This window comes from Trachemys scripta, chromosome 1 (assembly GCF_013100865.1).
Source record: "Trachemys scripta elegans isolate TJP31775 chromosome 1, CAS_Tse_1.0, whole genome shotgun sequence".
Lineage (NCBI taxonomy): Eukaryota > Metazoa > Chordata > Testudines > Emydidae > Trachemys > Trachemys scripta.
Window position 1 is genome coordinate 156,037,678 of NC_048298.1, and position 25,943 is coordinate 156,063,620.

General features: G+C 42.5%; 1 long non-coding RNA gene across 1 annotated transcript in view; it reads right to left on the reverse strand.

The window, feature by feature from the left end:
- The window catches only part of LOC117887810, a 112,143-nt gene that overhangs the window by 11,853 nt on the left and 74,347 nt on the right, over positions 1-25,943 (reverse strand). The window contains exons 5-6 of the long non-coding RNA XR_004648208.1: positions 19,444-20,576; positions 10,807-10,936 (exon numbers count right to left, since the gene is read on the reverse strand). This is a non-coding gene — a long non-coding RNA (uncharacterized LOC117887810). The remainder of the gene's footprint in view (positions 1-10,806; positions 10,937-19,443; positions 20,577-25,943) is intronic.

Below are 25,943 nucleotides of genomic sequence, written 5' to 3' on the forward strand. Positions count from 1 at the left end.
GTACTTATAGCTGTAATCAGGTCACCCCTTTGTTAAGCTAAATGGATTGAGCTCCCTCCCTATAGGGCAGGTTTTCTAATCCTTTCATCATTCTCGTGGCTCTTCTCTGAACCCTCTGCCATTTATCCTTCTTGAAATGTGGGCATCAGAACTGGACACAGTGTTCCAGCAGCAGTCATATCTGCACCACATACAGAGGTAAAATAACCTTTCTACTCCCACTCCAGATCCCCTTTTACGCATTTAAGGATTGCATTAGCTCTCTTGGCCAGAGCATAACACTGAGAGCTCATGTTCAGCTGATTATCCACTATGACCACAAAATCTTTTTTCAGTCTCTTCTTCCCAGGATAGAGACCCCCCCATCCTGTAAATACGGCCTCTATTCTTTGTTCTTACATGTATACATTTACATTTAGCCATGTTCAAAAGCATATTAGTTCTTACACACACACACTTTACCAAGCAAACCAGATCCCACCTGTCATCTTCATGATTTACCGCTCCCCCACATTTGTGTCTCATCTGCAAACTTTGTCAGTGATTTTATGGGTGTTTTTCTTCCCAGTCATTGATAAAAATGTTAACTAGGATAAATCCTTAGAACTTCTTACTGTTTTAATTTAAAAAAACTCTTTAAATCATTTAAATATTGTTGCCTACAATGCCTCCACAAAAGGGACCCCATAACTCTACTAGTTATTCCTTAATTCCTTAATAGGTGTTTCTAGACTGAGGAGTAACTCAGGTTTATTGTGTACCTAGAGTTGGTCACATAACCCTTTTCAAATATGCGGTATAAATATAGCCCCTTTCTAATTAGTTCAATATAGAGCTGTTCAAAAATCTCACTTTTCCTTGTGAAATACTTCAAACAAAAACTTTTCATTGGATTTCTTTTGGTTTGTTTTAAACTTTTTGATTGGGGGATTTCAAAATGAAATTGAATGGAAAATTCATTTTGTTTGATTTAAATTCAAATTTTTGTGTTGGTTTTGAAAACTGAAATTTTCAACATTTTGAATCTTTGTTTTTTCCACTGTCTCTCCCTTTTTTGCCACTGAGTGATTGGTCTGGTTAGGACTGCCCTAATCCTAACCCATTTCTGACTTCTGCCAAAGTATTTAATATTCACTAACAAGCATGGATAAATAACTTCTGATTTTACTTGTTTGCAGTCTATTTGTTTAAAGTACCTGCTATTCATATTTGTCACCAGTGTTACATGGCATTGTTTCTGCTCCCTGACTAGATGACTGAAAGAGGAATTTAAAGAATAGTGTAGAGCATACTGTTTGAAACTAGACTATGAACTGACTCCTCACAGAGGTGGTCTAAAGCAGAGCTGGTAGTCGGCAGCCACCAGAATATAGGCATATGTTGCTCATGTGATAACCAATCATGCCTATTCAGATGGTCAGGAAAATAGCATTTGAACAGATTTTTATGTCTGTTACCACCATGTGCAGTATGCACTGGGGAAGCATGTGACTTCAGTATATAGTTAGTGGCATGCCATAGGAAAACATTATAGTTACGACTTGCCTGACACTCATTACTTTGTTGGGCGGAAGGGATAGGAGGAATGTGCCGCGTAGTGTGCTCCATGCTCACCGGAACTGATTTCCCTACTTAGCCAAATCTGACTACATTGGCCATCAGCAAGACTGCATAATTTTGTACTGAGTGTGGTACTGTGTATCTCTCGGCAGTTTCTTCCTATAGTCCCCAGCTGAGGCTTTCCCTTTCCAAACAATATTTCTTGAAGCAATGTCTAAAGGCTGTTAACATGATGTACTCTGTGGCACATGAGTCAGAGATTTAGGTTCTTTGGCTTCCTGGTCTATAGCAGCTGTTAAAACCTCCCATGTTTTAAGATGTTATAAATTTGTCAACCTCTCTGTTAATTTTTAATTTTTTTTTACTGCCACAGCATTAACAGTAATTTGGATTTGGGGTTATGTTGGCAGGCACTTGGTTTTGCTTTTGCTTTTTTCACACGAACGTACAAAAATATTGTAACAGTAAAAATACTGTATATAAAAAAACCAGTAAAAATACTGTATATAAAACAGGTCAAATGTATTTTTTATTTTAACAATCTCCCATAAGTCCTCGCTCTAGGATCCTGATTCAAGGCGCTTTGAAGTCAATGGAAAGACTCCCACTGATTTCAGAGGATTCTGCATCAAGCCCTATGTCTGTGGAAGCTTTTAAAGGAAAAAAACTCTTGCTTGACAGTCTTAGATGGAATCAATCAGGTTAGGCAGGAGTACTCAGTTTCTGCTGTTAAAGTCTGAAGTTATTTCCTCGTAACAGGGGTGGCTCTGATTTTTGCCACCTCAAGCATGGCAGTCAGGCTGTCTTCAGCAGGTCCGCTGGTCACGTGGATTCAGCGGCGTTTCTGACAGTGATCTGCCAGGCACACGCCTTCGGAGTACCTGCTGCCGAAGCCGCAGGACCAGCGGACCTCCCACAGCCATGCCGCTGAAGACTGCCTGACTGCCGCCCTCATGGCGACCGGCACACTGCCCCCCCGTGGCTTGCTGGCCCAGCCATGCGCTTGCTGCGCTGGTGCCTGGAGCCGGCCCTGCCTCTTCAGAGAAACGCACAAAAAGAAGGAAAAGAGAAAAGACTAGCAAAACCAGCATCTGTCTCTCATTTGTGTAGTTGTGGTGTTGGAAGACCACACAGGGAGTGCATAGTGACCCAGTTAGCTGTTCCAGGAACCCCAGCTTTACTTCTGCTGGCTCTGGAAAACTGTTAGAGACCATAAGTTGTGTTCACTTTTGTCTCACTAGGATGGAAAGCCAAATTGTTTTTACTGAAAACAGGCTGCTCTGCAATCCTCTTGCATTTGCCAAGAAGTTTACAACAGAGTGTTGCAAGGTTAATTTCTATTGGCTGAATAAGCTGAATTTTTATTAGACTGGAGACAAAGAGAGTGGTAGGAAAGAAGTAGTAGAGGAGGAATAAGGTGGGTAGCATTGATAATAAAACATGGGGATAGCAGGTTATCGGTTAACACTTTAATGAGTTACTTAGGACTCAGCCCTAGAGGTGGTAGTAATCTTGTCTGTTTTCCCCTTCCTCACCCAGTCTGGTCAGAACGTCTTTCAAGATTGGGGGAAAAGGGCCCAATGGTGAGAAGGTAACCATCTGTGTCCCAGTGCCTGTCAGGGCTGGCCTTACCATGAGGCAAACTGAGGCGGCTGCCTCAGGTGCCAGACTGTGGAAAGATGCCACTAGGACCCAGAGTGTAGAAAATTGTCTGCTGCTGGTGCATATGTGTTCTCTCTGCTCTAGATGCACAGAGATGGTGGAGTTCTGTGCTGGAGGAAGGAGGGCACAAGAGACATGGCAGGCAGGAGAAAAGGTGATAGGGAATAACAGAAAGCAGCAGGAGCTGCAGGGAGAGAGAGAAGGAGGAGCCTCTTATGTACCTCTCTAGCACTCCCAGGAGCCTGAACTTCCCAGCTTCTCAGGGAAGTTCCTGTTTCCTGCTGCTTCCGTGAACCCACTTGAGGAGAACAGGCAGTCAACTGAAGTAGTAGGAGCCAGTTAGGCCCTTAAGACGCGGATATCTTCTCTCACTCAGGCCCTGCTACCAGTCTGCTTATTTGTCCCCTTCAATTGAGTGTTAAGAGCCACTAGCGCTGGCACAGAACAGCAGCCATGAGTGAAAGAAGAAAACGCCCCTCTGGGGCAGCATTCAGAAAAAGAAAGAAAATCTTCCTTTGCTTTCTATCTAAGCAGGAAGGAGCTCTCCTGAGATACATAGACGCAAATGTTCACGGTGAGCCTTCTGGCCCCAGTGAGGATTTGAGTGGTGAGGAGATGCCTGATCTTCCAGTTAGTTAGAGTGCAGGTGACCTGGCAGCTACTGCAGCATCCATATCTCCATCTCAAATGGATGTAACCATGCACATTCCTGAAGAAAAGTGTAGATCAGAGAAGAGTGTGGTGGAGGCACAAGAAAAAGCTGCTGCTGAATTTAATTCCTTAAGTCTAGATGATCCAGGACTTGTGGACCCACTGAGGCCCATGCAGTACAAGGAAGTCCCACGGCAAGTGAAAAACTTCATGTTCCCCAAAGACAATGAAAATAGAAGTTTCCATCCAACACATTACTGGCGTGAAATCCCCAATGGTGACAAAGTTGAGAGGCCATGGTTTATGTACTCAAAAACCCAGAATGCGGCATACTGTTTTTGTTGCAAACTTTTCCAGTCTAATGTTCCAGCCACATTGGGTTCTACAGGAACAAAGGACTGGAAAAATCTGGCTAGAAATCTGGCATGCCATGAGAAGGCAGCAAATCACCAGAGAGCATTCCATAGGTGGAGAGAGTTTGAGATGAGACTAAGGTTAAAGGCCACCATAGATGATCAGCATCAAGAGAAGACTGCACCAGAGTCTCTTTACTGACAAAATGTTCTGAAAAGGCTCATTGCCATTGTGAGAATGCTTGCTATCCAAAACCTAGCACTATGTGGCACTTCAGATCAGCTGCATGTGCCAAACAATGGAAACTTCCTTAAAATTGTAGAGCTGATGGCTGAGTTTGATGCTGTACTCCAGGAGCATCTAAGAAGAGTCACCACCCAAGAAATGTACACACACCACTACCGTGGAAAAACAATTCAAAATGAGATCATACAGTTACTGGCAATAAAAGTCAAACAGAAGATTCAAGGACCTAACAAGATCAGCAACAACATCACCGGTTCATTCACCTGCACGTCCACCAATGTAATATACGCCATCATATGCCAGCAATGCCACTCTGCTATGTAAATAGTCCAAACTGGACAATCCCTATTTAAAACAATAAATGGACACAAGTCAGATATTAGGAATGGCAATATACAAAAACCTGTAGGAGAACACTTCAACCTCCCTGGCCACACAATAGCAGATTTAAAGGTAGCCATCGTGCAGCAAAAAAACTTCAAGACCAGACTTCAAAGAGAAACTGTTGAATTTCAGTTCATTTGCAAATTTGACACTATCAGCTCAGGATTAAACAGACTGTGAATGGCTAGCCAACTACAAAAGCAGTTTCTCCTCCCTTGGTGTTCACACCTCAACTGCTAGAAGAGGGCCTCATCCTCCCTGATTGAACTAACCTCGTTATTTCTAGACTGATTCTTGCCTGCATATTTATACCTGCCTCTGGAAATTTCCACTACATGCATCTGACGAAGTGGGTATTCACCTACGAAAGCTCCAATACATCTATTAGTCTATAAGGTGCCACAGGACTCTTTGTCGCTTTTTACAGATCCAGACTAACATGGCTACCCCTCTGATACTAAACAGAAGATTGTGGCAGATCTGAAGTCAGCAAGATATTACTCGTTATTCTGGACTGCACACCTGACATCAGCTATACGGAACAAATGACTTTCATGGTGTGTTTTGTAACAACAACAGAACCTAGTGAAAATGTCCCTGCAATGGTGACTGTCAGGGAGCATTTTCTAGAATTTATTGACATTGATGATACTACAGGAGCTGGTATGACAAATGTGCTTCTTAAAAAGCTGGAAGATACGGAAATTGTGATAGCTGACATGAGAGGTCAGAGATATGGTAATGGAGCCAACATGAGAGGAAAGAACAGAGGCGTGCAGACATGGATCCGAGAGTTAAACCCTTGAGCTTTTTTTGTCCCGTGCAGTTCTTATTCATTCAAGTTGGTGATCAGTGATGCAGCCTCAGCTTCTAGTGAGGCTGCTGAATTTTTTAATGTAATTCAAAGCATCTATGTATTTTTCTCTGCATCAGCTCATCGATCGCAAATTTTGAGGCAACATCTGGGAACATCCTCTCTGACACTGAAACCACTGAGTGCCACACGATGGGAAAGTCGAGTGGAGGCGATAAAGCTTATCAAACATCAAATTGGGAAGATAGATGATGCTATAGTTGCCATTATGGAGGATAATGCTATGACAGGAACTGTTCATGGGAGAACATTGGCAGAGGGAAACGGAATCACCAGAAACATACATAACTTCACATTTCTGTGTGGCTTAGTGTTGTGGCACGAAATACTGTTTGAAATAAATGTTGTAAGCGTAAGCAAGATACTCCAAGGTGTTGACCTTGATATATCTGGAGCAATGGAACAACTGGACAAAGCAAAGTCATACCTACAGTCTTGCCAGTCAGATGAGAGCTTTCAAAACATTCTGAAGAGTGCACAGAAGTTGGCAGAGGAACTTCACACTGAAGCTATTTTCCCCACCCATTCAAGAATACAAGAGTCACCGAAGAAGACATTTTGATTACGAGGCACGGGATAATCCCATAAGAGACCCCAAACAACATTTCAAAATTGAATTCTTTAACCAGGTGCTAGATTGTGCAATACAGTCAATTGAAGAATGTTTCATGCAGCTCAAGGAACACAGCAGTATATTTGGGATGTTGTATGATATTCCAAAACTCCTCACTATACCTGAAGACCTACACCAGCAGTGCAGGGCACTAGAGACCATGTTGACACATGATGACATGCACAATATTGATGAGAGTGATTTAGATGATGAACTGAAAGCTCTTTCAAGATAAATTTCAGTATGATCAACTCCAAAGGCTGTTCTGAAATATATGTGCACAAATGAGATGACCACCCTCTTTCCAAATGCTTCTGTTGCTCTGCGCATACTTCTAACATTTCCTGTAACAGTTGCCAGTGGAGAACACAGCCTCTCCAAGCTGAAATTAATAAAAACACATCTATGCTCCACAATGACACAGGACAGGCTGGTCGGCTTTGCAACCATCTCAATAGAGCATGAGCTGGCCCAGACTGTGGACCTTCAGGAAGCAGTTCAAACCTTTGCAACCAAGAAGGCACGGAAAGCACCACTTTGATTATTCAAACAGTTAAATATGCCAGTGTTTACTATGCAGACAGGAAAAATTACATTTGCTGTTCAGGTGTTTGAAAATTAAGTGTTACTTAAAATTTTTGAACAAGGCATTTTAAGTTGTTAGTTCTCCTTTACTGGGGTAGGTAGCAGAGCAGTACCATGAGAGGAGTAGAACAGGAAGAAGGCAGAATTGAGACCTTTCAAAGTTTTGACCCAAGCGAGGGAGAATGGGGGCATCATTTGAGCTCCCCACCTCAGGTGCCAAAATGTTGTGGGCCGGCCCTGATGATGGTGATGATGGGACAGTGGTCATGGTGGTGATGCTGTTACTCCAGTCTCCCTGCTTAGCTGTATAGGTTGTCAAGCGCTGCACAGAATAGAAATATTCAAAAGGGGTGGCTTGTCTCCTCAAAAACATCTAATCAAAGCAAGTTTCCCCTGGTCTGAATAAGGGCACTTTGTTTCCCCTAAAAATGGCTGTAGTCTATAGCAAGGACAATTTTGTAACCACACCAGAATCCTGGAAATCCAAAACAACGAATAGTGCCTTTAAATCAAGGTTCTCTGCTTGCTGAGTTAAATCATGATTACACTTGGTGATTTAAATTGCTTTGATATATGTCACTACATGCATGAAAAGTATGCATGAATGGTGCTTTATTTGACTCCCCCTTTGGCCTACTCTAACCATCTTCCAGCTCTTTTCATTGTCAGATTCCTAGGAAAGTCAGATAATGGCTTCACTGATGTTTATCATGGCATCTACTCATGAGGCATCACTAAGACATGGATGAAATGGAAATAAGAAAATGTATAGACCCAAGACACTAGCACTGGATCTCTGAGCTAGGGAATGCATCCAGCACTTCAGATAGGAGAAATGTGCCATCCGAGACCTATGAAATCTGCTTCCCCACTACGTAATATATATATGCCACTCCCTGTCTGAAGAGTGTAATGGTTTCCCTGTGTGTGACATCTGTCAATCCACAGCATTCAAGTGCTTTAGCCCATTCACAGTTGCCATAACATTTCAGCATGCTGCTGATGATAATTGTTTTCCCTGAGACAAAAATGACGTATGTGGTGGATTCTTTCAACTCTGGATTTCCTGAAATTTGGGGTTGCATAGACTGCACATGTTGCCATAGTTTCACCTGCATTAATACTAGGGAAATGTTTCCTTTTTCTGAAACAGTTAATTATCAATAGCCAGATGGTATTTGACAGGTCATGTGTGGTGACGCATATGCTTGGGGAATTTCCAGGTTTTGTTCGTGAGTCATTCAGTTTTGACTTGCCTATCTTGAAGGAGCGGACATCTCAGAATGTAATAATAATAATAAATAAGAGTTAGTATTATACAGCACTTAACATATTCAAATGTGCACTCATTGACTTGCAGATTTTGGGTGACTGTCTAATGGATAATGCATAGTGTGATGTTAACTCTCACAGGATTGCATGCACGGATTCCTCTCAGGCAGGGCCGGTTTTAGGAAGTGCGGGGCCCGATTCGAACAGTTTCGATGGGGCCCCGACAGGGATGACTTAAAAAAAAAAAAGAAAACCACGTTTAAAAAAAACATGTGGGGCTTGTACTCACCGGGCTGCGCTCCTAGTCTTCGGCGGTGGGTCCTTCACTCGCTCCGGGTCTTCGGCGGCACTGAAGGACCCGCCGCCAAAGTGCCGCCAAAGACCCGGAGTGAGTGAAGGACCCGCTGCCAAAGACCTGGAGCGCCGCCGGGTGAGTAAAAATTAAAAAGGTGCCTCTAGCCAGGGAAGGGATTCTCGGCCACTTGCCCCCACTCTGGGCGACCCTGCCACTGGGCGCGGGGCCCTCTTAAGCGCGGGGCCCAATTCGGGGGAATTGGTGGAATTGGCCTAAAGCCGGCCCTGCTCTCAGGTTTCCTTGTTTGTTTCATACAAATGATAGGTCGCATGAACCTTTTATGAGATTTACTGTATCTTATGCCAAGGCCATTTGCAGCTGAAGGGGACATAGTGGGTTGGGCTCAGCTTTCCCAGCAGTCTGTGGGTCTATTTGTATTCCTGAATTAATAATGACAATAATACAAACTGTCACTCTCTTTTTATTCCAAGGGCGACGCTGGCTACTGACTGGCATTCTACAACCCAATACCATATTTGCATCCAAGAACCACAGTTACTATAATGCCAACTGAGTGATAAAGAAGACAGGAATGAAAATGTGCTTCTACTGTTGGCATCCAAGACAACAGATGTGACACATCAGTGTGCTGTGTGATCTTCTGTAGCATCATGTACTCAGAAGGGTCCCATTTCAGTGTGAAGTTGCAGAGGAGGCGTCGTAACCAATGCAGAATGTGGCTGAAGCGCCAGGGCCAAATCATGCTCACAATTCATTAAGTTTATACTCTACGCATTTCCAGGTGCCCTGATGGAGAGGGGCTTCCCCTCCCGCCCTTAAAGCTATGAGCTTGTTAACATGCCACTTGTTTTGTGGATGTGCGTGGTTAGGTGGATGTTGTGCTACTGTTAACATCAGTGCTGCGACACTATGTGCTCTCAAATCACACTATCATTATGCTGTTCGCTGTCTGTACTGACAATCCCTCCTGTGTTCCTCTGTGTGACAATAAGTTGTTTTGAACGCCATTAACCAGTATGTCACAGGGGTGTGTTCTGCTGTTGCTCCGGACATACCCTTACTGTGTTCTTGGGTTGAGGTGTAACAATCCTCATTGGTGTGTCCATGCTGGTATGTCCCCTCCTGTGTCTTTCACCGCCTCATTCCTTTGATCCTGTCACTTGATGGCGTTCTAGGATGCTGCATTCGCTGCCTTTCTAGCTCTCTCTCTGCCCCCTGTCCAGTCTGTGAGCCAGGGTATCTGAACATATTTTGTGGGGGATGTTGTTGGGAGCTGTTGAGCAGCCTGTGTGCTTTGCAACAATTGTATCACCTCTCTCCTTCCCTTTAGAGACAAGTCCTATCCTGTCAGTGCTTTCCTCCATGATAATACTGTATTTTAATACTCTAAAGGAGGACCTGCCCAACTCCATCCCAACCCACATCTCTGATTTGAGCTTTATTGTGGTCCCTGTGCTTCCTCCATTCCTCCAATGACTCCACCCTTGATGTCCCATTCATTTTTTCCTCCCACTGCAATATTTTTCTGTCCCATGACCCCTCTACAGGGGATGAGTCCCCTGTCCTTATTCAAGTCCCTCCTAAGGACACTGTTGCTGTGATACCACAAGAAGAAAGCTAATAACATTAATTTTAAAAAGTCAATCCTTCTTGTGAGTTTCTTATCTCTTTTATTATTATTATTTTATTTAGCTGTTAAGCTCTTCAGGGCAGGGATTTTTCTCATCTCATACAGCACCGAGGATGCTGTGGTCACTTCATGAATAGATAATACCACAATAATTAGAGTAACTTACAGTGCCTCTAAGACGATATTCTCTTGTACACAGAATATCACAAATACATTGCCCGTTCTACACCTGTGCATCTAAAGATGCAGAAAAAAATGTGGTATTTTAGAAATATTATTTGCTTGTATTATGCAGTGTTTATAGGCCTCTGTGGTTATCAAGACCCCACTGTGGTGTGGTCTGGATGAGGGAAACAGTGAATAAATTTCCCTGCTGTGAGGGGGTCTGGCCATACACAGGTAATGAAAGAGTTAATTGGAGACAGAGCAATTAGTGCACCTGGATGATAGGCCAGGCCCAAATGAAGATGAAGGCCAGCTGTGGGAGAAGCTGGGTGGTTAGTATAAAAAGCAGAAGCCTAGCATAGAAGGGGCTGCAGAGAAACACAAATTAATATAGTTGACTCATGCTGAACATGCTTGACAAAATCACTGTGCTCATCTTTGCAGCTTCTATGCACACTGAGGTCAAAGGGGTTTTCATTTTATGGTGGACTTACCTGCCATCTTGCTGGTAGATCAGCATTCTCACCCTGTTGATATGGGGATTACTGTTCACTCCAAATATGTTGTTGGCTGGCTTATTTCTACCTTTTCCAAATATGAACTACTGCAGTCACATTATTTTAGCTGTCAAAAATGAAATCACCCAAAAGTGGGAGCATTAAAGTCCATCCTGTTGTTTATGTTTGGGAGAAACACTTATAAAATGTTTTTTTTTAAGACTGATGATGTCACATATATTACATAACAAAATAGCTGTAAGAGTGCTTTGTCCAAATGTTAAAAAGACCAGTAAAAGAAAGCAATCACTCAGGTATATTAGTGTACATGACTACCATCTGATCCTGCTACTCTGTAAACTATATAGAAAACATTCAGCTAGACTTCTCTAAAATGCCATCACAGGTTATCAATACTTAGGAGGAGCAAACAATTGTATTGGATTAGTTCAACTGGGAGTAACTAGCATACAGGGATGAAAATGAAGAAAGGAAAATTTGCCGTAGATTTCCCAACATTTCCTAAAAATGAAGGTCAATTAGACCTCAGAATAATTTTCCAAAATAAATGATAGAACTGCAGTGGCTGGAGTTATTCATGTTTAAAATAAACAGAATATTCAGGACTTTTCCAAAAATTTGACAATGGTGAGGCAGCTGGTATGCTGAGATCATTGCTTATCATGCTGACTATTGTCTCATTTTCCCCTTGTGCTCTTCTGCATGCACTTGTTGTCTTTTCTTTTACACTTTGACTGCAAGTTCTTTAGGGCATGGTCTATCTTCAGGGCTGGCCTTAGGGAAAATGGTGCCCTGGGTGAACTTTCTTTGGCCCCAGGCCGCCACTCAGCAGGCAGAGCAGAAGAAGGTGGAGTGGCAGTGAGGCTGCAGGTGTCATGCTGCTGTGAGGGCAGAGAGGGAATGCATGTGAGTGCCTGGCTCACGCCCCATAGCCCCTTTATCTCCTCTCCCCTCACCTCCTAGGTGGGCCTGGCCTTTCTGCAGCCTCTTGACCACAGCACCTCCCCCCCCGACCGCAGTGCCCTGGGTGGTCACCCACATCGCACATCCGTAAGGCCAACCTTGACTGTCTTTTTGTTCTGTGTTTGTACAGTGCCTGGGCCTGGCACAACAGGGACTTGCTCCATGTCACAATGCAAATGTTATTAATTTTCCATGGAGAACAATTTAGCATTTTCGAGGAGATGAACTGGATGATCTAACAGATCCCTTCTATTTGTAAATTCTATATACTTGTTTGTTAAACAATGTGAATGCAGATATTTGTTCAGTTCTGTGTGTGGGAGTGCTAGTGAAGACGGGGGCCAAAATCAAACAAAGCCCTAAGCATCGAAAAGGGGAGAACTGGGGAATAACACATTCAGATTTAAAAAAAAAATGAAAAACAGAATGAAAATGTTAAATTAAAAATGAAAATATTCATTTTGTTTTGAAGTTTCGTGTGTGTGTGATATAACTGTTGAAAATGACAGTTCCCGACAAAAAATGTGGTTAATGAAACCCTTTTTTTGGGGGGGGGGAGTTAATGGATATTTTTCAGTTGAAAAATTTCAACTAACACTGTGGTGACTTTTGACTACAGATAAGGCCTCAGCAGAGTTGGTTGCCAATGGAACCAACCTAGCATCACATCACATTCAGGAGAGTGGAGTATATATGGTTTTACTTCTGTGGACTTGAGGGCTGCTCTGTCATGGCTTTCACTAATTTTAGAAAGTGGTTGCTCTATATTGGATAAATTCTAAGGAGCCACTTAGGTGGTTGATACAGTATTTATCACTATTTATAAAATGTTCCAATACATATCACTGTCCTAAGCTAAAGGCATATATGGCAACCACCCTTCCATGCTTCAGTGTTTTAATGTACTTTTTTAGCTTGCTTTCAAAGTAACCCAAGGTTTCATTTTGAAAGTGACACGTTCAGGAATCCGTATGAAGTTTTATAAGTAACATATCTCCATCTTTGTCTGCATGCAGTAGCGTAATGGAGTTCCAAATCCTTCCGTCGTGCTCTTACACGCATGATTAGAACCTGACAGACTCCAGCATCTGACTGAGGAGATCAAAAGTGATCCATGTTGTCAAATACTGGCAGATTCATACCAGGATAACACCTGCCTGGTTGTCAAAAAGGTCTGGGTATACGAAATGTACAGGGAAAATGATGGAGTTGAGCAAGTCATTTTGTACTGATTGTGATACATACTGGTGTTCTTTGTTCATGCCTAACTCCTTATTAATACCTTTGTTTTGTCTGTTTTCCTCTTTGTCTAGTCACTGGATGTTCCTACTTGTGACATGACCTTAACTTCCCAAACTTTTTTAATTTGATAATGAATCATGGCCCATTTCTCTCATCATCTAGTGTCGAGATATGTTTATAAAAGATTGTGATTTGGAGATGCTCCCTCATAAGGGACAGTGTTGGGAGTGTGGGAGTTTGGAGATGTGACCTGTAGGCACAGACTCAGAACACTGCATGGATGTGTGCAGCAGATCACTACAGAAGCCCTCCGGTTTGTTTTATTAAAATTTTGCTCCTTTCTCATTCCCTGGTTTGTTATTTAATGAACCCCAAGATCGTTACAGCTAGTGTATTCTTTTTAATGTACATACTTTTCCCCTAGCCAAGCACTAGTTCTAGACTGTTTCTGTTTATATACAACAATTGTTTTGTAGATAAAATTTTTACTATATTTTATATATTTACTATATAAATATATATAGTTAAATATTTACTATATAATGAATATATTTATTCATTTACTAAATGGTTAAAATATTTACTATATAATGAAAATTCATGCTCTTGTAAAACAGTCTTTGGTGCTGTTGCATATACCAATCCAATATTTCCTTTATACATCTGGTAACACGGTCTTCATTTTTAACTTTAAATGCCTTAGAAAGCTCTGTTAGTTATGCATTATGTGACATTCCCGGAACAGTATCTGCCCCAGGATATACAGTCTGAACAGTATCTGCCCCAGGATATACAGTCTCTGCTCCCTACATTTAAAAAGAAATGGAATGTGTCAGAATAGAGAAACTCTTAAATTGACTAAGCTGCAATATTTTCTGTTATTGAGGAGGAGGGTGAGATTGTGTGCATATGGATGCACATGCAATCAGATTAGAATAATAATGCTGCATCTGAAGAGTGATCTTGTAATAATACTGCTCACTCTGTGTGCATATATTGTGCACCACTGCCCTCTACTGGAATAAAATGGATAGAGCTGCACACACAAAATGAAAGTAACCAACTCGGTTTATTGCAGGAGGTTACACACAGTGGAGAAAATCTTTTTTTGTTGTTGTTGTTATTATTATTATTATTGCAAATATTGTTTGAACATTGTCACAGCTGGAAAACAAGTCTAGAAAACAAAACAAAATCCTGACATGAGAGGCGAAAGTATGCTTGATGCAATCTCATTTTAACCCAAGAGATTAAATAATTATCTATTTCCCCACTTTCTCTCTGTGATGGGTATACAGAGCCCACACTAAGGGGTTCATGAGAGACTGCCCTGCTACACCTGAAAAAGCTGTCAAGCCTGGAGAAAAGGGTTAAAGGTGCAAGCCCAGCTCAGTAGGGCCTGACTGGGAGAAGGAGTTTGCTCCTGGAAAAAAGGGCTGGTTGGAGCCAGGGCCTATCCTGAGGCTGTCTGAAACAAGGCCCAGCTGAGGCCAAGAGTTTTCTAAATGCTGTTAGAGGCCTTCCTGGGGGAAGGTGGGCCTGGTATGGCACTCTGTACACTTGCTTTGTTTGCTGTGATTAATCTGTTTTCCTTTTTGGATCTGTGGAGGTGTGAGGCCAGGAAGGGAATGTAACAAAGACCTGGAGACAGGCTGAGGTAGGAAGCAGTCCCTGGAGAAAGCAAGACATCTGAGTAGACCGACTCTAGCTGTTCACTATAGGGGCTCTGGGCTGCAACCCAGTAGAGGAGGGGCCCTGAGTTCCTTGATGGGCCCACTGGTGAAAGTAGCATGAAGACCTCCAGAGACAAGGGGTGGAAGAACTACTGACTCTGGACTTGGCATGCTGGACTTTTGTGGTGTTGAATTCTATTACCCTGGAACGGGTGGGAATATACATCACCTGGCCAGAGGGCTGCATCAGGAGAAGACATAGACCAGTGCAAGGTTGGAGCACCTGTCAGCAGGGGAGCATCAGAGGAGACCCTGCTCTGCCATACCCAACTGTAAGGGGGCATGCTGGCTGGTGAGTTGTATTTCTACACTCCAATACAGCATTACATAATTGGCCAGCTGTCTTGCATTGAGACATCAGGCATGGGCAGGATATTAGATTTGTTTAACTATGCATCTGATTGGGGTGGAAAATCTTGTGGGTGAAATCCTGGCCCCATTGACTCTGAGGGTGAAATCCTTGCTCATGTCTTTGAGATCCATAACATGAATGGGTTAGGCCACTTTTTCCCTTAATTGGGGGAAAGGAACAGTATTCATATGCAGGGAAACTTGTTTAGCTAAGTCAAAGGCCTGTTCTTCTTGATATATTTACTATTTGAAGTTAGTTACTTAAGTCAAATATGTCTTTTGCTTCTGGATAATTGAATGATTGAAGCTTTATGGTTCAATGCCAATGAGGATGGCAATTACCAAATAACAAATAATACGATTCCAGTGTGAATTTACAAAGCTTTAGATTGTTGAACATTTTAAGGAATGACCTAAATATTTCCACATAGGTCGTATAACATTCTGAATAGTAGTGAATTCTGTCTAGGCTGATTAGTCGATGAATCTAATTCTTGTTACTAAACCAGCTCTGATACTTGGCCACATACCTGCAAATTTCTCTCTGCTTTTGTCAGTTCCCTGCAAACTGGCCATAGATTTTTCATATTGTATTTACCCCTCAGGAGTTAACAATTTGGGGTAAAATTTTCAGAAGTGCCTATGTCTCACTTTCAAAAGTTACTTAAGCATGTAATTGCCTAAGTTTCACTGACAGTCAATGATCTTCTGAAATTTTTACCTTTGGCCTTAGTTGATGATGCTGGGGGAGCCTAGTGAGTCCACTCACTTTTCTGTCTGTGGTTTATTGACAAGTGTGGACACGCTTCAGCAAGGGTATAATAGCATAAACAATTTATAATTCAGATGTGGAGCTGCAGCAAAACAGCTTAGTGTTTGTGTTCCAAAAAACCTCCTACTCCTCAGACAATGCTTCCAACTCTGTGGGTCTTTCGTAAAGCCACCTATCCCCAAACAACCCTCACCACATGGCACTTCCCCAACTCCCCTGACTGTTCAATGTGTTTGGCCACATGGTTCTGGGTTTCGGCAAGTCAGTTGACCTGATGCTCTACGACCCAGAAGGAGCCCACTAGAGTTTAATGAAGCTCCTTCAGATGGAGAGAGCTAGGCACCAGCAGTTGTCCTATAGCTTCATTTGAACTCTGAACTATCATCCCCCGCTGCATGTTCTCATCTCAGTCATTTCTGTAGTGTAACTTTGCCGCTCTGTTCCCCACTGCTGTCCCATGTTACTGTGACCTCCTAGAAACAAAGCAGTAAGTTTCAGTATTGAAGTATGCTTCTGAGTTTTTTAATCACATTTTAGAGTTGCATGAGTGTTCACTTAGTACTCAGTAACCTCCCAAAGTCCTATCCCAGTATGCACTGGGTCAGTGTAAAACTTGAGATTGGATCTCCTCAGTGGCTCTTACTATCTGGTCCTTTTACTATGGTTACTAGCATCTGAGTGGAACTGAATGCCAAAAAATTCACAATAGGCTGACTCACTCTGGCTGGAAACCACGTTAATACTCTGACTTCCTGGAAAGGCAGTCCCACTCCACAAAAACAAAGCTGCTACTGCATGCTGTGGGCCTTTGCGATAATTCCCTACTTGAATGTAGAACCAAGAACTGACTGACATCTTCCTATGGTTAGACAATTTTCTTGGTATCTGTCTCTCCCAAGATCCATTATACAGCCTATAGGCATACAAAGGAAGGAACCCTTGTGCTAAAAGTTGAAAACTGTTGCTACAAACATTAAATTTGGAAAGCTATTAAGGAAATTAAGAGGGGAGAATCCACAGAGCAGAAAATGGGAAATGAGTTCCTTTTTTTTTTTTTTAAACCTTCTTATCCTCACTTTGACTCTCATGGAACAACTATAACAAAGTACCACCTTCTTTTTTAAGTGAACTACTTAAGCGAATGTTACAATTAACTAGTGAAAAGTAATACTTTCAAAATGAGTGTTACTTTCTCTGTTTAAAAAATACTTTCCCCACTTCACCAGGGGAAGAGGGGGAATTAAGTTACTGAGGTTGGACACTTTTGCGGTTTCAATACTTTTTTAAAAATTGGAAAGAAAAAATGTATAAAGCCAATTTTTGGCTAAGCAATTTCACTGAAATTTTCAGCTAGGGCATTTTTTGTTTAGAATATAAACTACTACAAAGTGTGTATGGTAAAATGGCAAATCACTTCTGTGCTGCTACATGTACAACTCAGTTTTCTGAAACGCTATTTTGTTCATAATGCCATCTAGCCTGGCTTTCCTATGCCATTGTATTTAATCCACTATGCTATATCTGAAAATGACTTAGTCCTAATCAGCCAGGTCTCTCTGTGCCCTTTAGCACAGGGTCATCCTGATTTTGGCTGATGTCCTTCAATTTCAACATCCTATGCTGACTGATATAGGTGGCCTAAAACTGGCTCAGCCTCCTCCCTTGGCTATGCAAGTTGTCATGGCATCAGTGGCTTTTGGTTTGATGGTATTGGCAGACAAATCACAGCTACACAAGCAGACCATGAAGGCTGTGTTACAGTAGCAACGAAACTGGCATCCATGGAAGATGGCAAGGACCCAGCAGGCACAGTGGTGGTGTGTATAGCTCTGTGCGTTATTAGGAATGGAAGTAGACAAAGACCTTCACATTGTGTATCACTTGTTCATCTTGTATTGGAATCCCCTGCAACTCTCACAGCCAGTTCTTCACTGTGCAGCTATTCTCTTGTATTGCAGACATCAAAACTGCTGCCTTTATTTTTGAGGCTGGGCTAATGATTCATGACAATCAACTGCAGACAGGCTGCTGTGCAATGTCCATGCTGACAATTCAGGATTCTGTTCCACACTAGCCATCCCAGACTCTAGAAATATCTGTCTCTTAGTTGCAGTTCCTGAGCCTGCTTCCTTCCCTGCCCTTCATTTTCATCCCCATCCCCATAATCCAATTCTCTTTGTCCACCTATGCCCTTCAGCAATCAGTAGGCCAATGAGCACCTACTTCCAGCAGGCAACAACAATATATGGCAGCCACATGCTCAAAATAACCCCGTGCCAGTGAACTTTCTAACATGTTGACTGCGGCACTACTAAAGCCAGAGCCTGAAAGAATAATAAGGACCATTAATAGACTGTATTTGTATCATGGTAGCACCCAAAGACCCCATTCGAGCTCAAGTCCCCAGTGTGCCAGGGATGGGATGATATGGTCCCTAACCCAACAAGCTCCCAATTCAATTTAGAGATGTGACAAATGAGGAGTGACAAAAAACGGGAATGGGGATGAAGGCAACAGTAATAAGTTAACACTGTTACATAGTCCAGATATCTGCACAATTTGATGGCTCCCTTAGGAAAGAACAAATAGCTTGCAAGCTGAGGAAGCCTACTGCCCCTCCACACATTAGCCCCAAATTAAGGCAATTCCCACACTATCAGTGCTTTATAAACTAATAATGCTTGTGGACAATAGACACTACCCTAGGAATAAACCAGAAAGGTGCCATTACTGGTGTTGTGGAGCCCTAAATCTAAGCGGGACAAAAGAGATTACAGGGACACAGTCATAAGTATATATCATAATATAGGTATATTAGCTACTTGGAGTTCACTTTAATGCATGCCCTTGCCACATAATCCTATAACCTGAAAGTTAGGTGCATGACAAACACACGATGGCCACTAGAATTTGTCATCATATTTTCCTGATGCCGATATAATTGAAATTAGTGTACTAAAAATAATGATGTATTTCAAAAGCACTCCCCAGACTGTTGGCATAAATTCACTTTACCTTCTACATACATATAATTCAAACAACAGTTGTATAAGAAAGAAAGCATAGCTATGGGCCCCTTGATGCATTTGTTCGTAATTGCTGTGCTCTTGTATGCTAAAGTATCTGCTAGAGCTTATTCAAAGTTTTCAGTGAAGGTTTTTCACAAAGATTTGTTTTTAAAATTCTTTGACCAGCTTTTATTTACACTATATGCAAATAACCAGAACAAATTGCCCTTTTTGCTGTGGTTTCTGAAAATACTGCTGTACCGTGCGTGGTTAAAAATATAATTCCAATGCATCTCAGATTCTCCAACTCCTTCTTTTGAAGACTTCCCCCCCCCAAATCCCCCCAAAAGCATGTAAACTATGCCTGGGTGCCATTTTAAGTTATGAAATAGCATCAAATAGTCACTTACCAACCGATGCCAAATGCATCTGCACTGGAAACACTTCAGGAATGCCTCATAATATCACTTTCTACCATTACAACATTCTGATTCTCCCCTGAGAACTACATTTCTAATGTAGATATTTGCTAAAGTTTCCTTACCAAAAAGTCTTTGCAAGAGAGAGCGCCGTTTCCCTTTTGGAGCTCTGCTGCTTCCACTCCTCAGCACATGTAGACACAGCACTGTACAATCAGATACGCAGACACACAGAGAGAGTTTTATTTTTGAACAAAGAGAATAAAGCATGTTGATCAACACATAAAGGAAACCAATAGATCTATATTATACGGGAAAGCAGAGCAGGGATCTACAGGGCAACATCAATATCTTATTGGAATAAGCAGCACAGCGTGCTTATGCTGACAGCAGCTTTCTCACACTCCCCCTCCTAATGCAAAACCTGCAGTCTTTAAAGGGAAGATGTTCCCCATGAGGCTTTGCTAAAAGAGGAAGTGGGGGGAGGGGAATTCCTCTTATAGCATTGCAGCAGGAGTCTAACCTTAACTGACCTCAGGTGTCTCTCTGTTCCAGCTCTGCATCTCATCTTTAGCTCATTTTGCAAGAGCTACTTAACCTAATTACTGAGTGAAGACCACTCAAGACAGTGTGACTAGGAACAAGGGAAAGAAACAATGCCAAATATGCTTTTGTCATGTACTCTCATGCATGATTTTTCAAAGATTAAAATGCCTTATTGATTTAAAAACTGAAATTATATACATAACAGCAAACTAGGGAACAATCAACAAAATGCATGCACATGATCTCTCTTGTAGGGCCCCAATTCAGGAAAGCATCTCAGTTCAGGAAAAGACTTAATATGAGCTTAACTGCTTTGCTGAATAGGGAATGAACTTAAGCTGAAGTGGTTTCCTGAATCGGGGCCTAGAAAAACAAAGTCCAAAAATGCTACCCAGCATCCCCCATCCTGTACCGTTTACTAGTGGCTTCTGTGTGTTCCTTTCTGTAAGAGAGAAAATCTTCCCATGTCACAGGCAACTATTCAATTTTGTCATAAGTCTGCTTATAAATAAGTTGCACATAGCAAGTAATTTCTGTTGGGTCAACATACCTCTCTCTTTGTGAGCCATGACAGCTTTTCCACCTTCTAAGAATCAGTCTCCTTGCACAACCAAGTGCACTTGCCAACCCACTTCTTTAAAAGGCAGTGACATTCCATTGTGTTGCTCATGTTGTTTGGAGTCAGGAGACAATGTATGATTCCATACCACTTCTACAGAAGTCCACACATAGACAGTGAAAATGATTGAGGAATAGACAGGTTTTCTTGTAGGAGACCAGGTTAAGATTAGGACTGTTTAGAGCAGGGTTAGGCAAACTATGGCCCGGGGGCCGCATCCAGCCCTTCAGACATTTTAATCCAGCCCTTGAGCTCCTGCTGGGGAACAGGGTCTGGGGCTTGCCCCGCTCCAGCTGGGGAGCGGAGTCGGGGGCTTGCCCTGCTCTGCATGTGCTGTGGCTCTGCGTGGCTCCTGGAAGGAGTGGTGTGTCCATCCTCCAGCTCCTACGCATGGGGCAGCCGGGGGCTCCGCATGCTGCCCCTGCCCCAAGTGCTGCCCCTGCAGCTCCCATTGGCCTGGAACTGTGGCCAATGGAAGCTGCAGGAGTGGCGCCTACGGACGGGACAGCGCGCAGAACCACTTGGCTGCCCCTCTGCTTAGGAGCCGGGGGGACGGGACATACCGCTGCTTCTGGGAGCTTGATCCCAGAGCCTGCCCCCCTCCCGCGCCCCTGTCCCAGCCTTGATCCCTCTCCCACCCTCCAAACCCCTCAATCGCTGCCCGGAGCACCCTCCTGCACCCCCAACCAGTCATCCTCAGCCCCACCCCAGAGCCTGCACCCAGCCAGAGCCCTTACCCCCCACCTGCACCCCAACCCCCTGCCCCAGCCCGTTGCCCCCTCCCACACCCTGAACTAATTTTTGGCCCTACCCCAGAGCCTGCACCCCAGTTGGAGCCCTCACCCCCTCCCGCACCCTAATCCCCAATTTCTTGAGCATTCATGGCCCGCCATACAATTTCCATATACAGATGTGGCCCTCGAGCCAAAAAGTTTGCCCACCCCTGGTTCAGAGAGGATATAAGCTATGTAAAATAATGAATGGTATTGAGAGATTAAATAAGCACACCCAGCTGACCCTTTCTCATAACACAAGCACAAGGGAACATTCAATTAAATAAACCTGATGACAGGAGCTCTAGTTTTTGCACAATGTATAGTTAACCTGTGGAATTTGCTGCCTCAATATATTATTGAGGTAAAGAGTAGGCAGGATTTTAAAAAGGGATAGATACTTCCACAGAACTCTCTGATTACATAAGAGAGGATAAAACCAAATTAAAAGGACATATTCCCTTACGTGTCAGGAACAGCTAACTTCTTGGGGCTAGGAAGAAATTTCTCCAATGGACTGGTTAATACAGAACTGGCCATTGTGAAGCTTCTTGCACCTTCCCCTGAAGCATTTGGGTTTTGCCACTTTTGGGGAGAGAATACTGGACTGACATAGGTAGACCACAGGTCAGAGCTGGTACAGTAAGGCCCAGGCTTTATTTACTGCAATCAAAATCAAAAGCTTCTTCTAACAGGGGACCATCAAATGATGGATCAAACTATCCTAATGGTATTGTCTAGTAGGCACATTTGAACAAGTGCATAGGAGTCTAAAATGAAAGAACACTTTTGAACTCACTAATAGACCTTTGTACTATAGTCCAATACCTAGTTTCTCATAAAAGTGCATGTGTGTATAAATGCATATGTACACTTGCATTCCTGTTTCTTGCTGAGAAACTGAAATGCACAGAGTAGGATAAAATAATCCAAGTAACATTGCATACAATTTTGATTCTAGATGAGAAAAGGATGAATGTGTTCCTATTGAAAGAGCTATAGATGATAGCTCTGGGCAAAATCTTGGCCTAAGTGAAGTTAATGACAAAACTCCCGTTGACTTCAGTGGGGCCAGGATTTCACCCGTGGCATTTTAGGCAAGCAGGAATGTACATAGCTTGACATTACTTGAAATCTCAATTGTAAATTGCTTCCCAATTTAAAACATTTTGCAAGGAAAGCTGCTAACGCCCCAGGTATAAATTCCCAAGAGGAAAATTATCCCTGCCAATTCCCATTCCTTCCAACAAAAATACACTCAATTTTTCATTTTAGTATTGCTCCTTATAAACAATGGGTTAATTATGATCTATGTGTCATTACACAAATCCTCTTCTTCTACTATAAAACGGTGTATGTGAGCATTTTCATTGGTGAAGGTAGGGCAGGATTGCACTGGAAAAGATACCATTTCTAGAGTTTCTGAATAGAAAATGGTTCAGTAGCTCCCAGAATTCCTGGAGTCTGTTATGAATGGCCATTTGCAATATAATAGTCCTATGGTTGGAAATTCTGAGCCACCTTTTTCATGAAACTCTTCTCTTTCAATGTTAACTCTTGGGCTATCCCCTTCAAGTACTGCTTAATGCAGTGCACAGTCAACCTGTGGAACTTCTTGCCAGGGGTTGTTGTGAAGGCCAAAACTATAATGGGGTTCAAAAAAGAATTAGGTAAGTTCATGGAGGATAGACCTGTCAATGGCTATTAGCCAAGATGGTCAGAGATGCAATTCTATGCTCTGTGTGTCCCTAGGCCTCTGACTGCCAGATGCTGGGACTGGATGACAGGGGATGGATCACTTGATGATTGCTCTGTTCTGTTCATTCCCTTTGAAGCATCTGGCATTGGCCACTGTCAGAAGACAGGCTACTGGGCTAGTTGGACCACTGGTCTTGGTGCAGCGTTTTTGTAGTCAGAAAGCCTCTCTATTGAATGGAGTGTACAATTTTAAACTTATCTAGCCCTGAGCACGCTACAATATTTGTACAGACCAAAAGGCCAGATGGAGAGATGGACTCTAAAATGGCATCTGACCAGAGGAAGGCTTAATATCTTCTGCTTATTTGGTAGACTGAAGAGACTAGTTTAGAGGGAGAAATGATACAATATCACTCTGACCAAATGTCTTTCAGGAAAATATTGTGTTATGGTTACTCACAATTTATTGTCTGCTCCATATGTTTTCAAACTTCATCTCAACATTCATCAGAGACTAGAAATCTACAGAAATGCTTATTCCTATATTAAGGGCCAAAACTTCAGAAACAGTTTAATAAATTTGCAGATGTTCTGTAAATTGTGCCCAGACTTGACAGAATCTCTGCACCCAGTTCACAGAACCTTTGTTTGAGAAGCATTTGTTTAGATTTGATATAATATTGGCACTCGTTATGTTTGTTCTGTCCTTAACGTGATGCAGAAAGTTCCAAGAGCATACTTATGATTTGAAACTTGACATATATCACATTTAGGATTCTCTTGCTTGGTATATTTGAATATGTGATCCTACAAGAGCATCTAATAGAACTTTTTTCTCCTGTATTTGTGCTGATTGCATGTGGTCTGACCTCTTGTGGCAGCCAGAGTAAATTACTGGGTTTTTTTCCCCCCTGTTAAGATGAATTGCATGTTACAATTAGAGCTGGCTGGGAATTCTCAAACAAAAGGATTTTTCTTCTGAAAATCCGGATGCATCAAAACTAAAACTATTTGCAGAAAAGGGTCAGTTTCGATAAATCTCCCTTTTGGGTGAAAAAATTTTGAAGACAAAGTTTCAGAATTGTCAAAGTCCCGTTTCAACATTTTGGAAAAGCTTGGGTTTTCAGTTCGAAACCACTTTTAGTCTTGAAATGTTAGTAGATTCAAAATAAAGAGAGTCAACATTGAAATGAAATGTTTCAACTGATCTGATTTTAAAAAATTAGATTATCAGTCTGCAAAACAAATTGCAATTTTTATTTTTCATCCTGATTTGGGATGGGGGAAAAAAAACCCAAACTCTTGAAAGTTCTAGTAGGATGGGAAAACCTGTTCCTGCCCAGCTCAAGTTGCAATGACCAGTCATGGTTTCATTTGGAGCTATGTAGAAAAATATCTATCTTATGGTTTTTAAAAATGCAAATGAGCAAAATTTAAAACAATTTGGTTAAATGACTCATTGGAGCATGCTTTGGGTAAACGAGTATTGATACTATATGAGCTCAGACAACATATAGCCACCTGGAATTTAAAAGGAATATTTCTGTTTGTTTTGCTCAACATGAGTTAGTGATGCAGATATGAATCCATAGGACGTGGGTGCTGGATTCACAAAAGGACGTATCTGCCACTTTAGATGCTTAGAGCACAGAATCAGGCCGCAACGGGCTTCACAAAACCCCTGCTCAGATGCCCCCAAAACCTGTATACTTACTCCACACCTAAATTTTGCAATAAAAGTTCCCTAGGTGCCTATGTTTCTGCCTCTAGGCATGTGCACTGCAGCCCCATGCCAGGCATCCATATGCATAAGCCCCAGCGCAAGGCATAAACTAGTCAAAAATAGGCATTCCTCTGCTTAACTGGGTCCATGGGTCCAGTAAACATGGCCAAAGCTCACCTACTGGATTGGGCCCGAATAGTTGAGTTGACTCAAAACAACTGAGGCGGAGGGTTGGAGGACAACTTCCCTCATAACTTTTAGCCCAATGGTTACGGTACTCACCTGGGATGGGGGAGATCCTCAGTTCAAGTCCCCACCTTCATGTGAAGGGAAGACCGGATTTGAACAGGGCTCGGCTACCTCTCAAGTGTGTGCTCTAACCAGTGGGTTATGGGATGTTCTGATGTGGGGTTGTCTCCATCTCGCTGTACCATTGCGAATAAATAAATAAATAATTGACGCAGGGTGACTGGATCTTGGGTCTCTGTTCTCATACTTGTGTGTGCGCTTGCTCACTCACTCTCTCTGGCTCAATATTGAAGCTGTTTCTCTGTGGATAAATAATGAAAGAATTGTTGGTCCAGAGAGAGTGAGCAAGTATGAGTGACTCTGTAGCCTAGTGGTTAGAGCACTCATGTGGTAGACCCAGGTTCCAGTCCCCCTCTGATTTTCTAGTTGCATAAAAGTTGGGTGTGGAGAGCATCACCACACTTCAGTTTCTTTGTGAATCTTGCCCTATGTGTAGGAGCTCAGTTTAGCAGTTGTAATCACTGCATAATTGGGTCTGATATAACACTTGAAAGTGACTTTACCAGGGGTAACATTATGGTGATGAATTTCTAAAGGGGCAAACTGTAAAACTATATAAAAAGAGCACTTAGGAGTAGTGTGAATAGTAAAGGGCCAGGAGGAGATCACATACTCAGCAGAAACAGCTTGGAGCCTATTTAAGAACACTGTATTAAAAGCAAAGTTGACTTGAGTGCGGCTGTGAGTGGAGATGGAAAAAGAAGAGAGTAAAACTTGCCTGAGTAAATAGAAAAGTGCACGAGTTTTATCCCTGTTTTACAGATGGGGGAACTGAGGCATTGACAGACTCAGGGTAGGTCCATGCTTTTGGCGGCGTTGAGAGTACAGACACTTTGTGCCCAGCTAGCATGGGTATAAATAACATTGTAGATAGTGAGGCACTGCTTAGGCATGTAAAGTACGGACGTGCCAGAGTCCCAGGATATACACCGTACACAGCTCTTGACAGGCCCAGGC